Here is an 11,047-nt window from a genome sequence, read left to right on the forward strand (position 1 = left end):
GGGGCTATGCCATGGGGACTATGCCAAGATGGCGCCTGGCAGCCAGCCAGAAATTGTTCTGGTCACATGGGCAGTGAGGAGGTTAATTAACATAAGCACACTCAGGTGATTTGTCCTTGGCCTTATTCAATTAAGTCAATGCACACAACACGTGCACAGGTGTTCCCGAGTGCTCTTGATCAAGCCTGCTCGTTTTGACCTTCACAGTGATTGACGACTAGCTCCTTGCCTAATCTTTGCATAATTGGCATCAGCCCTACCCTTTCACCTCCTGGAGGGGATAAAAGCTGGATCTCCTCAAGCACTGGGGTTCCAGGTTTGAGGTTCTTGTTCCCGGGTTTCCTAAATCTACAATAAACAGATCTGAATTCAAGAGCCTCACTACTCATTTGTCCCACGCCAAATTGACTCTGCTGGATGGCATCAATACACAATTTATTTATTTTTTTTAAATTTTTCTATTTTTTATTTATTTATTTTTTATTGTAAACAAATGGTATACATGTTGTTTCTCTGTACATGGCATAAAGGCATACCATTTGTGTAATCATAAATTTACATAGAGTAATGTTGTTTGATTCATTCTGTTATTTTTTCCCTTCCCCCCCACCCCTCTCACCCCTCTTTTCCTTCTATACAGTGCTTCCTTCCTCCATACCTGCCCCCCTCCCTAACCCTAACTCTAACCCTAACACTAATCCTTCCCTCCCCCCATTATGTGTCATCATCCTACTACAAAGCAATAGTAACAAAAACGGTAGCGTGGTATTGGTACCAAAATAGAAAGGTAGATCAATGGTACAGAATAGAGGACATGGACACAAACCCAAATAAATACGATTTTCTCATACTAGACAAAGGGGCCAAAAATATGCAATGGAGAAAAGATAGCCTCTTCAACAAATGGTGCTGGGAGAATTGGAAATCCATATGCAACAGAATGAAACCATAAACCCATATCTCTCACCATGCACCAAACTAAACTCAAAATGGATTAAGGACCTCGGGATCAGACCAGAGACCCTGCAGATTATAGAAGAAAAAGTAGGTCCAGATCTTCAACATGTTGGCTTAGGACCAGACTTCCTTAACAGGACTCCCATATCACAAGAAATAAAAGCAAGAATCAACAACTGGGATAGATTCAAACTAAAAAGCTTTCTCTCAGCAAAGGAAACTATCAGCAATGTGAAGAAAGAGCCTATAGAGTGGGAGAATATCTTTGCCAATCATACTTCAGATAGAGCACTAATCTGCAGAATCTATAAAGAACTCAAAAAACTCTACTCCAAGAATTCAAATAATCCAGTTGACAAATGGGCCAAGGAAATGAATACACACTTCACAGAAGAAGATCTACAAGCAATCAACAAACATATGGAAAAATGTTCAACATCTCTAGTAATAAGAGAAATGTAAATCAAAACCACCCTAAGATTCCATCTCACCCCAATTAGAATGGCGATTATCAAGAATACGAGCAGCAACATGTGTTGGCGAGGATGTGGGGAGAAAGGTACACTCATACATTGCTGGTGGGACTGCAAATTAGTGCAGCCACTCTGGAAAGCAGTGTGGAGATTCCTTAGAAAACTTGGAATGGACCCTCCATTTGACCCAGCTATCCCACTCCTTGGCCTATACCCAAAGGACTTAAAATCAGCATACTACAGAGATACAGCCACATCAATGTTCATAGCTGCTCAATTCACAATAGCCAGACTGTGGAACCAACCTAGATGCCCTTCAATTGATGAGTGGATAAAGAAGCTGTGGTATATATATACAATGGAATATTACTCAGCCATAAAGAATGATAAAATTATGGCATTTGCAGGCAAATGTATGAAATTGGAGAATATCATGCTAAGTGAGATAAGCCAATCTCAAAAAGTCAATACACAATTTAAATAGAAGAATTTCAAGAAATGAAATAGAAGAAGTCACCAAAAGCCTACCAACAAAGAAAAGTCTGGGACCAGATCGGTTCTCAGCTGAGTTCTACAAGACCTTTAAAGAGAGTTCATTCCAATTCTTCTCAATTCTTCTCAAAGGATTTCATGAAATAGTAGAGGAGGGAACCCTCCCAAACTCATTCTATGAAGCCAATATCACCCGGATACCTAAACCAGACAGAGACACATCTAGGAAAGAAAATTTCAAGCCAATATCCTTAATGAACATTGATGCAAAAATTCTCACCAAAATCTTAGCAAATTCCATACAAAAATATATTAAAAAGATAGTGCACCACAATCAAGTGCATTGTATCCCAGGGATGTAACATTGGTTCAACATTTGGGAAATCAATAAATGTAATTCACCATATCAACAGATTTAAAGTCAAAAATCACATGATTATTTTAATAGATGCAGAAAAAGCATTTGATAAAATACAGTATCCCTTCATGCTCAAAACACTAGAAAAAATAGGGATAGTGGGAATATTCCTTAACATTATAAAGGCCATCTCTGCTAAACCCATGGCAAATATTATTCTAAATGGTGAAAAACTGAAAGCATTACCCCTAAAACCTGGAACAAGGCAGGGATGCCCTCTTTCACCACTTCTATTCAACATTGTCCTTGAAACTCTAGCCAGAGCAATTAGACAGACCAAGGAAATTAAAGAATGTGGATAGGAAAAGAAGAAGTCAAACTATCCCTATTTGCTGATGACATGATTATATACTTAGAGGAACCAGGAAATTCCACCGGAAAACTAATGGAACTCATAAGTGAATTCAGTAAAGTAGCAGGATATAAAATCAATGCTTATAAATCCAATGCATTTTTATACATAAGTGATTAATCTTCAGAAAGAGAAATTAGGAAAATTACCCCATTCACAATAGCTTCAAAAAAAATAAAATACTTGGGTATCAGTCTAACAAAAGAGTTGAAAGACCTCTACAAAGAGAACTACAGAACAGTTAAGAAAGAAATTAAATTAAACCTTAGAAGATGGAAAGATCTCCCATGTTCTTGGATAGGCAGAACTAATATTGTCAAAATGGCCATACTACCAAAAGTGCTATACAGATTCAATGCAATTCCACTTAAAATCCCAATGACGTATCTCACAGAAATAGAGCAAACAATCATGAAATTCATCTGGAAGAATAAGAAACCCAGAATAGCTAAAGCAACCCGTAACAGAAAGAGTGAAGCAGTGTGTATCATAATACCAGACCTTCGAATATATTACAAAGCAATAGTAACAAAAATGGCATGGTATTGGCACCAAAGTGGACAGGTAGATTGATGGTACAGAATAGATGACACGGACACAAACCCAAATAAATACAATTTTCTCATACTAGACAAAGGGGCCAAACATGCAATGGAGAAAAGATAGCCTCTTCAACAAATGGTGCTGCGAAAACTGGAAAGCCATATGCAACAGAATGAAAATAAACTTCTGTCTCTCACCCTGCACAAAAATCAACTCAAAATGGATCAAGGACCTCAGAATCAGACCAGAGACCCTGCAGATTATAGAAGAAAAAGTAGGTCCAAATCTTCAACATGTCTACTTAGGATCAGACTTCCTTAACAGGACTCCCATTGCACAAGAAATAAAAGCAAGAATCAATAACTGTGATAGATTCAAACTAAATAGCTTTCTCTCAGCAAAGGAAACTATCAGCAATGTGAAGAGAGAGCCTACAGAGTGGGAGAAAATCTTTGCCACTCATACTTCAAATACAGCACTAATCTCAGGAATCTATAAAGAACTGAAAAAACTCTACACCAAGAATAGAAATAACCCAATCAACAAATGGGCTAAGGTGTTGGAGGCCGCTGCCCTGTAGGGGCCGCAGTGGTGGCTGGCCTCGCTCTATGGCGCCAAGAAGCCCAGTTGCAAGTGCTTTCTATTGGCTGACTGATCTCCTCCGCGTCCGTGCTGAGCTCGTGATCAGTACAGGTCCTCATTACCCACCATTAAGTCTCCACGAGCCAAACGCCTGACCCGTTAAGGTGATTGGCTGTTATATCCCATAAAGCTGCGTACTTTGTGTGGCGGAGGTGGGGCAGGCAGCAGCTTCATGACAAGAGAAGAAGAAGAGAGGAAGCGGAGGTGCGAGGAGAGAAGAAGAGAGGCAGAGGCGGCGCGACGAGGAAGAAGAGAGAAGCAGCAGCTGCGCAAGAAAAAAGAAGGAGAGAGAGAGCTGCGCGACGAGAGGAAGAAGAAGAAGAAGACTGCGGCGGTGGAGGAGGAAGAAGAACCAGGCACTCGGCTCAGAAGCTCTCCCATAAAAATAAAGACCTCAAAACTTCATCTGAGAGCTAAGTCTTCATTGTACTCGCTCAATGAGACACTAAGGAAATGAACAGACACTTCGCCGAAGAAGATCTACCAGCAATCAACAGATACATAAAAAAAATTCAACATCTGTATTAATAAGAGAAATGCAAATCAAAACTACCCTAAGATTCCATTTCACCCCAATTAGAATGGTGATTATCAAGAATACTAGCAATAATAGGTGTTAGGGAGGATGTGAAGAAGAAGGTACACTCATACATTGCTGGTGGGGCTGCAAATTAGTGCAGCCACTCTGGAAAACAGTATGGAGATTCCTTGGAAAACTTGGAATGGACCCACCATTTGACCCAGCTATCCCACTCCTTGGCCTATACCCAAAGGACTTAAAATCAGCATACTACAGAGATACAGCCACAAGAATGTTCATAGCCGCTCAATTCACAATAGGCAGATTGTGGAACCAACCTAGATGCCCTTAAATTGATGAATGGATAAAGAAACTGTTATATATACATATATATATATATATATATTTATATATATTTATATATATATATATTATATATTATATTATGTATATATATTATATATAATATATAAATATTATATATAATGGAATATTATTCAACCATAAAAAATGATAAAATTATGGCATTTGTAGGCAAATGGATGAAACTGAAGAATATCATGCTAAGTGAGATAAGCCAAACTCAAAGAACCAAGGACAAATGATCTCCCTGATAAGTGGATGATGACTCTTAATGGGAAGTGGGAGGGGGCAAGAATGGAAGAAGGAGGGACTGTATAGAAGGTTAAGAGCAGTGGGAGGGGTGGGGGGAAATAACAGAATGAAGCAAATACTATTATCCTACGTAAATGTGTGATTACACAAATGGTACGCCTCTACTTCAGGTACAAACAGAGAAACAAGATGTATCCCATTTGTTTACAATAAAAATGAATTTAAAAGATAGATTTAATTTAAAAGTTTTCCTGCTCACTTTTGGGGAAGGTGAGTCAGTGCAAATTATACCCATGTGAGGTCCTGGAGGCATGTCACTCACTGTTAGACGGGACACTGTGGAATCTTGCTTTTTAAGAAGTGAATTCTGCTGTCATGTGTAACTAAAATAACCAATAAATAAAATGAAATAACATAAACTGAAATAAAATGAGACATTGGGTTTCCTGTGCCCAATGGATTGAAGTCATCTGGGGACTAAGACTCCATCGACATTTTAAGGAAAATAAATATGCTGCTTGAAATTCAATCTAGTGACCACCAGGGCCCCTCACTTCACCCATAGTTTCCTCATGGCACTCTTCACCTCTGCATTCCTCAAGGTGTAAATCAAGGGATTTAACATTGGTTCCACAATGGTAAAGGACACAGCCATCGCCTTGTCTATGGGGTAGTGACCACAGGTCTCACATACAAGAAAATACATGGCACAAAGAACAACACCACCACCGTGAGGTGGGAGACACACGTGGAGAGGGCTTTGTGGCTCCCTTCAGAGCTGTAAGACCTCAGGGAGCAGAGGATGACCACGTAGGAGACAAGCAGGATGAGGAAGGGGGTCACACACATCCCCCCACTGTTGAGGATGACCAAGAGACCCAGGACATGGGTGTCCATGCAGGCCAGCTCCAACAGTGGAAACAAGTCACACATAAAGTGATCGATGACATTGGGGCCACAGAAGGGTATTCTGTACATGAAGAGAAGCTGTATTGCTACGTGCATGGATCCGCCCAGCCAGGCCCCTCCCACCATCAGGCAGCACGCTCGAGGACTCATGATGCTGCTGTAGTGCAGGGGCTTGCAGATGGCCACGTAGCGGTCACAGGCCATCACGGTGAGCAGGATGATCCCCACACCTCCAAAGAAATGCTCTACGAAGAGCTGGGTCATGCAGCCCTCCAGGGAGATGGCAGTGTTCTCAGAGAGGGAGTCCACAATCAACTTGGAGGCAATCACGGAAGAGTAGGTGACATCCATGAGGGTCAAGGAAGCAAGGAAAAAGTACAAGGGAGACTTGAGACTCTGACTTGCTCTTATGGTCACCACGATGAGTAGGTTTCCCAGTACTCTGACCACATACATGATTAGAAACAAACCAGAGAGCATTTTCCTCAGCTCTGGATTCTTTGTAATGCCCAAAAGGATGAATTCAGTCACGTTGTTTGCATTCTCCATTGAATGTGGGCTGAGGACAGCATGTCACTCTGCACTGGAAAATCTGCAGAAGGATTATCATTTTAATTAGCAACCACTAGGTGGTGCTGTCCCAGACCCTCCTAACCTGCCTTTGACTCCAGCTGCTGTCACAGAATCCAGCTAATGATCAAAGCCTGACAGCAGCTTTACCCCATCCCTCACCACCCCCTCCTCCCACAGGCACAACTCTTGCTCTCTGTCCCACTGCTTGTGCCTGAGACACTGAATGCGGGGGCGCCTGGCAACCCAACCAGTGCTTGACAAGGATCCACGGGGGGAATGATGTTGGCAAGGACTCATTGTCCTGGGAGATGCCAGATGCTTGCCTCCGGGCTCTGGTGCTTTTTCTGCATTTTATGTTTCTAATATTATATTACTCATACTATTCCTTGGTAGTAATCACTGAGGGTGAAGGGAATACTACAGAATTTCCCAAGAATATTAATAAAACATTAGGGACTATAAATCCTTCTCAGCCACAAGTAGTAAAAAATCTTTTACCACTGTGTGATGTGTCTTCTTCCTGGGGTGCTTGTTATGAACATGTAATGCAGTACATAAACTTAGCCATGGGAACCATTGGGACCACTGCCCTCCTGTAACCCTTAACTCAGTAATTTAGATATTAACCAGAAGGACCTAGTAGAGATGGTCACATGACATTATTTGTCTATCGCTTTAACCGCAAGAATAATAATAGTCTTAGGTCGCATAGAGTTTAGATATTAAGGATATAAACATTGTATTAGCTCATTGACTTAGTTAAATAATTGTAATCTGTACGGTTACTGATTTCTCACAATCTTTCGGTAAAAACAATTTCTGCCTATGCTTTGGAAACTTCTTTGATTTTATTAATCATAAGCCTGTCATCATAGCCTGAAGAAAAGTATATATAAACCCAGCCTTCCCCACAATAAAGTGGGATTGATTGCACCAGAACTAGAGTCTGTGTCTTTCATTCTCCATCCATCGCCCATGCTGTCTCCCTGCTCCCCGTTTACCAGTATGGAACTAATGGACTCCTGCTAGGGCTGGACCACGGCAACTTAAGAAACTGCTTCATTATGGTGCACATACCTACTCCTTTGGACAAGGAGACATTAACCCGGTAGGGGAATCCACTGACCATGGGTCGATAGGAGCCAATGGATAAATGGATAAATGGAACCAGCTGAACTTTCTTTTATTTCCCTCATTCTCTCCTGTGTTTCCAGTTTTCCAAAATAAACCTGTTTTTTTTTTTTTTTTTTGTTGTTGTTGTTGTTGTTTTTTAGACTACCATGCTAGGTTACTTCCTTTCATTTCTCACACTCAAGATCTTAGAAAAATATGATTTTCCATTGATTTATTCCATACACTTATTTAACACTTAGAATGTCTAGTTGAAGAACTCTGAGACAGGTCGTAGCTGAAGGGCTCTCTATTTATTATGGATTACATTCTTTCCATCTATAGGTCTACCTCCTAAAATTGAATAATGGATAATAATAATATGTATAGCACTGATATTCAACTAGTCCCTACCATGTGTCAATACCCTGTGAAAGAGTTTCCAGTTGAAATTTATGTTCAAACACAACTTTGTTTGTATTGTGAAACATTGTTTATCTAGCCCCTGAAATTATCTGACTTACTACAAGAACTAAACAACATTTTGAAATAGATAACGTAAGTCAAAATTTCCTGATTATAATTGTCAAGTAATCATATTAATGCTATGGAAGAGTCTGGGAAAATCCCTGTAGAAACATCATTTGTCTCTTCATGTTCCCAAATTTATATCCATAAAGGGCATCACACCACCTCCCTGACTGCATGGCTTATCTTCCTCCAAGCGTCTCCCTCACCCATGTGTCAACTTCCTTGGAATTGAACCACTAGCTATTCATTCCTGGAGTTCAGTGCATCCCAGTTTTGATGATGACCATACATGGGTGGCAATGAGAGGGCCAGATGGCTTTTCCCTGACTCAAGAGGAATAAAGAAAGTGTGCATATCCTGGGAAGTGGAGGCCAAGCAGAGGTAAAGGGAGGAAGGTAACCCCAAAATAAACAAGGAGAGAGACCTGAGAACAATCTTCACAACACAGCCAGAGACCTGGGCCATGTTTTGGTTTTGCATGCCACCAACAAGAAGTGTTGTGACAAGAATGGCAGAGAAGGTAAAACCCAGAATATCTGGAGCCTCCCTTAGCCTCACTGAGTCTCATTTTTCTCTTGTAGAAAATGTGTTCAGTGTGAACTAATAATACCTGCTGCTGCATTAAGAGATATAAAATGTGTAAAGGAACTAACAATGCACATGCCTCCCAGCTGGCTTTAACTATAGTTCACTTACTCTCCTCATTAAATAATGGCTAATATTTTCATTGAATTAAACATTGAGATTAAAACAAGAATCCTTAAATATCAACTTCCAATGTAGTTTCTCTTAAAAGCTTTCAGAAGAAAACCTACATATTTCTTTTTAGGTTATTTTATTTTCAAGCACTAGAAATAATCATATGCAGTGTCTGCATGAGAGATTCTTAATGATGGATGCCAAGGATCATCTTAACAGTCCCTAAAATATTTATAAACCAGTAAGACCATCTACTGAGGATGCCAGGATTACTTAGGTATTTTCCTTTGAGTCCTACACCTTCCAAGTTTGCTGCTGAAAATTTATAATTTCATTAAACTCAACCCTCCACTGAGCAGTTGGTGTAACCTCAAAGACATAACCGTAGGCCTTAGTTTCCCCCTTCAAACATTCTCTTTTAACATGGAGTACACATGAAAATTTTCTCACTACTGTTCCCATCCTTATTCTTGGATTACCTTTATCTCCTGTCTATCATAAGACAAAGTGAATCACAAATTTTTCAGTCTGGAGTCTGTAGAAATAATTATTTTTCACCAGCAATGAAAACTGATCATTTTTACTAGATCAGAGACTGTCTACATCGGCTTCCAGGCCTATACATTATTGGGAAAAGGTCCTAGTTCTTGTGAATTTTAGACATTCATACATAAGTCAGAACATACAGCCCTCCTACCCCCTAACAAAATGGAAGTTATACATCTGAATTTACTGCATGTTGAAATTAAAGGAGAAACAGCTGCAGGTGACCAGTGAGTATGAGAAAGGAAACATTTGTTAGAAGAAGCAAAAGGAGACAGTTAAAATCAGAAGCTTTGATTTACAAAGATATTATGGTAATGTAGAATGACCTGATATCTTCTGAACATAAGATAAATATATTTATGACATATACCACATCCAACAGCTTTACAAACTCATACCTTTTTAGTAAGAGTAAATAAAAGAATGTTTACACTTGTTGCTGCAATGTTTACACTTGTTGTTGTTGTTGCTCCTAAAGTACTGGTAAGAAAAAAAAAATTCTTAATAGTCAAGAAAAACTGATCCATGAGAATATCTAAGAAAAGAAGAAGAAATTAAGAGTAATTTCAAAAATTCTGACTTATTCTAATGACAGGAAAAGAAACAGAGCCAGGTCAGGAATCATTTCTTGTTAGGTTATGAATTGTTCCTTTCATCCTTTTATGGGTCTCTTTATTTATTTTGTGTATTCAGCTTGCAAAAAAATGCAAAATTAAGAAAATCAACAATGATTCTTTCACTCCTCAACTATCAACACCTAAGGATTTCCTTTACCACAAAAGGATTTCCTTTACCACAAAAGGCCAAGCGAATAATTTTTTTTTAAATTCTGAGACCAATTTGTAGAAACTCTTCTGTAGAAAGTCAATTTCACACAAATAACCCATGTATGAAGAATATACTAAAGTCTCCCTGAAACTGTGGAGAAACACACTCCAGAATCATCAAACCAGAGATTTACAGTTCTTTCCATTGAAAATTCAGAACCTTTGCATGTGAACATTGCAGCCTTAGTAAAAACACACTAAACATTACCAAAAGCACTTATCAAAAGTCTAACTAACCATTATTAAGTAACCAATAAATGTTAGTTTTCTGAGGGAGGGCTTTTGTGGTTTTCCAGTGATCTGTAAAATGTGCTACTCCTCTGTAAAGATAGAAAGAGCCCGCACCTGTGTAAATACAAATATGAGACTCTTCCCAAACTGCCCTCAACCCCTCATAAAAGCTGCAAAGAATTTTCATCTGTTATCTTATCTGTAAAGGCCAGGTGACTGACCCAAAAGCAAACTTTGCTGGCACAAAAGCAAACTTAAAGATAATGATAACCCTCCTCTCGGAGGTCAGGGTGACCCACAACTTAAAATGACATGTTTTGTATACAATTTTATATGTTAGCCAATCAAAACGAACACTGTAAAACTGTTTGCCTTTCATTATAAAAAGCCTGCTAAACCAAGGCTCAGTGCCTCTTAGCGTCACCAGTTACTGACTGCCCGGAGGACCAGGCCCGACCTTGCTAATAAATGACTCTTTGTTGCTTGCATTGATCGTGGTCTCTGGTGGTCTTTGTGGGGTCTCGAGCCGCTGGGCACAACACCTCTTGCACGTGCAGCAGGTTCGATCTTCCATATTTAGGGTCGTCATCACTTGGCACGATGAATGGA

The 11,047-nt window shown here is 39.7% G+C and overlaps 1 pseudogene across 1 annotated transcript; it reads right to left on the minus strand.

Moving 5' to 3' along the window:
- Nucleotides 1–5,562: 5,562 nt before the first annotated feature.
- On the minus strand, nucleotides 5,563–6,470 carry LOC306639163 (olfactory receptor 4C6-like; annotated as a pseudogene). The gene has a single exon. The product of its transcript is annotated as an olfactory receptor 4C6-like (transcript).
- Nucleotides 6,471–11,047: the final 4,577 nt, after the last annotated feature.

The sequence above is a fragment of the Sciurus vulgaris genome, assembly GCF_902686455.1.
Source record: "Sciurus vulgaris genome assembly, chromosome: 11".
Classification (NCBI taxonomy): Eukaryota; Metazoa; Chordata; class Mammalia; order Rodentia; family Sciuridae; genus Sciurus; species Sciurus vulgaris.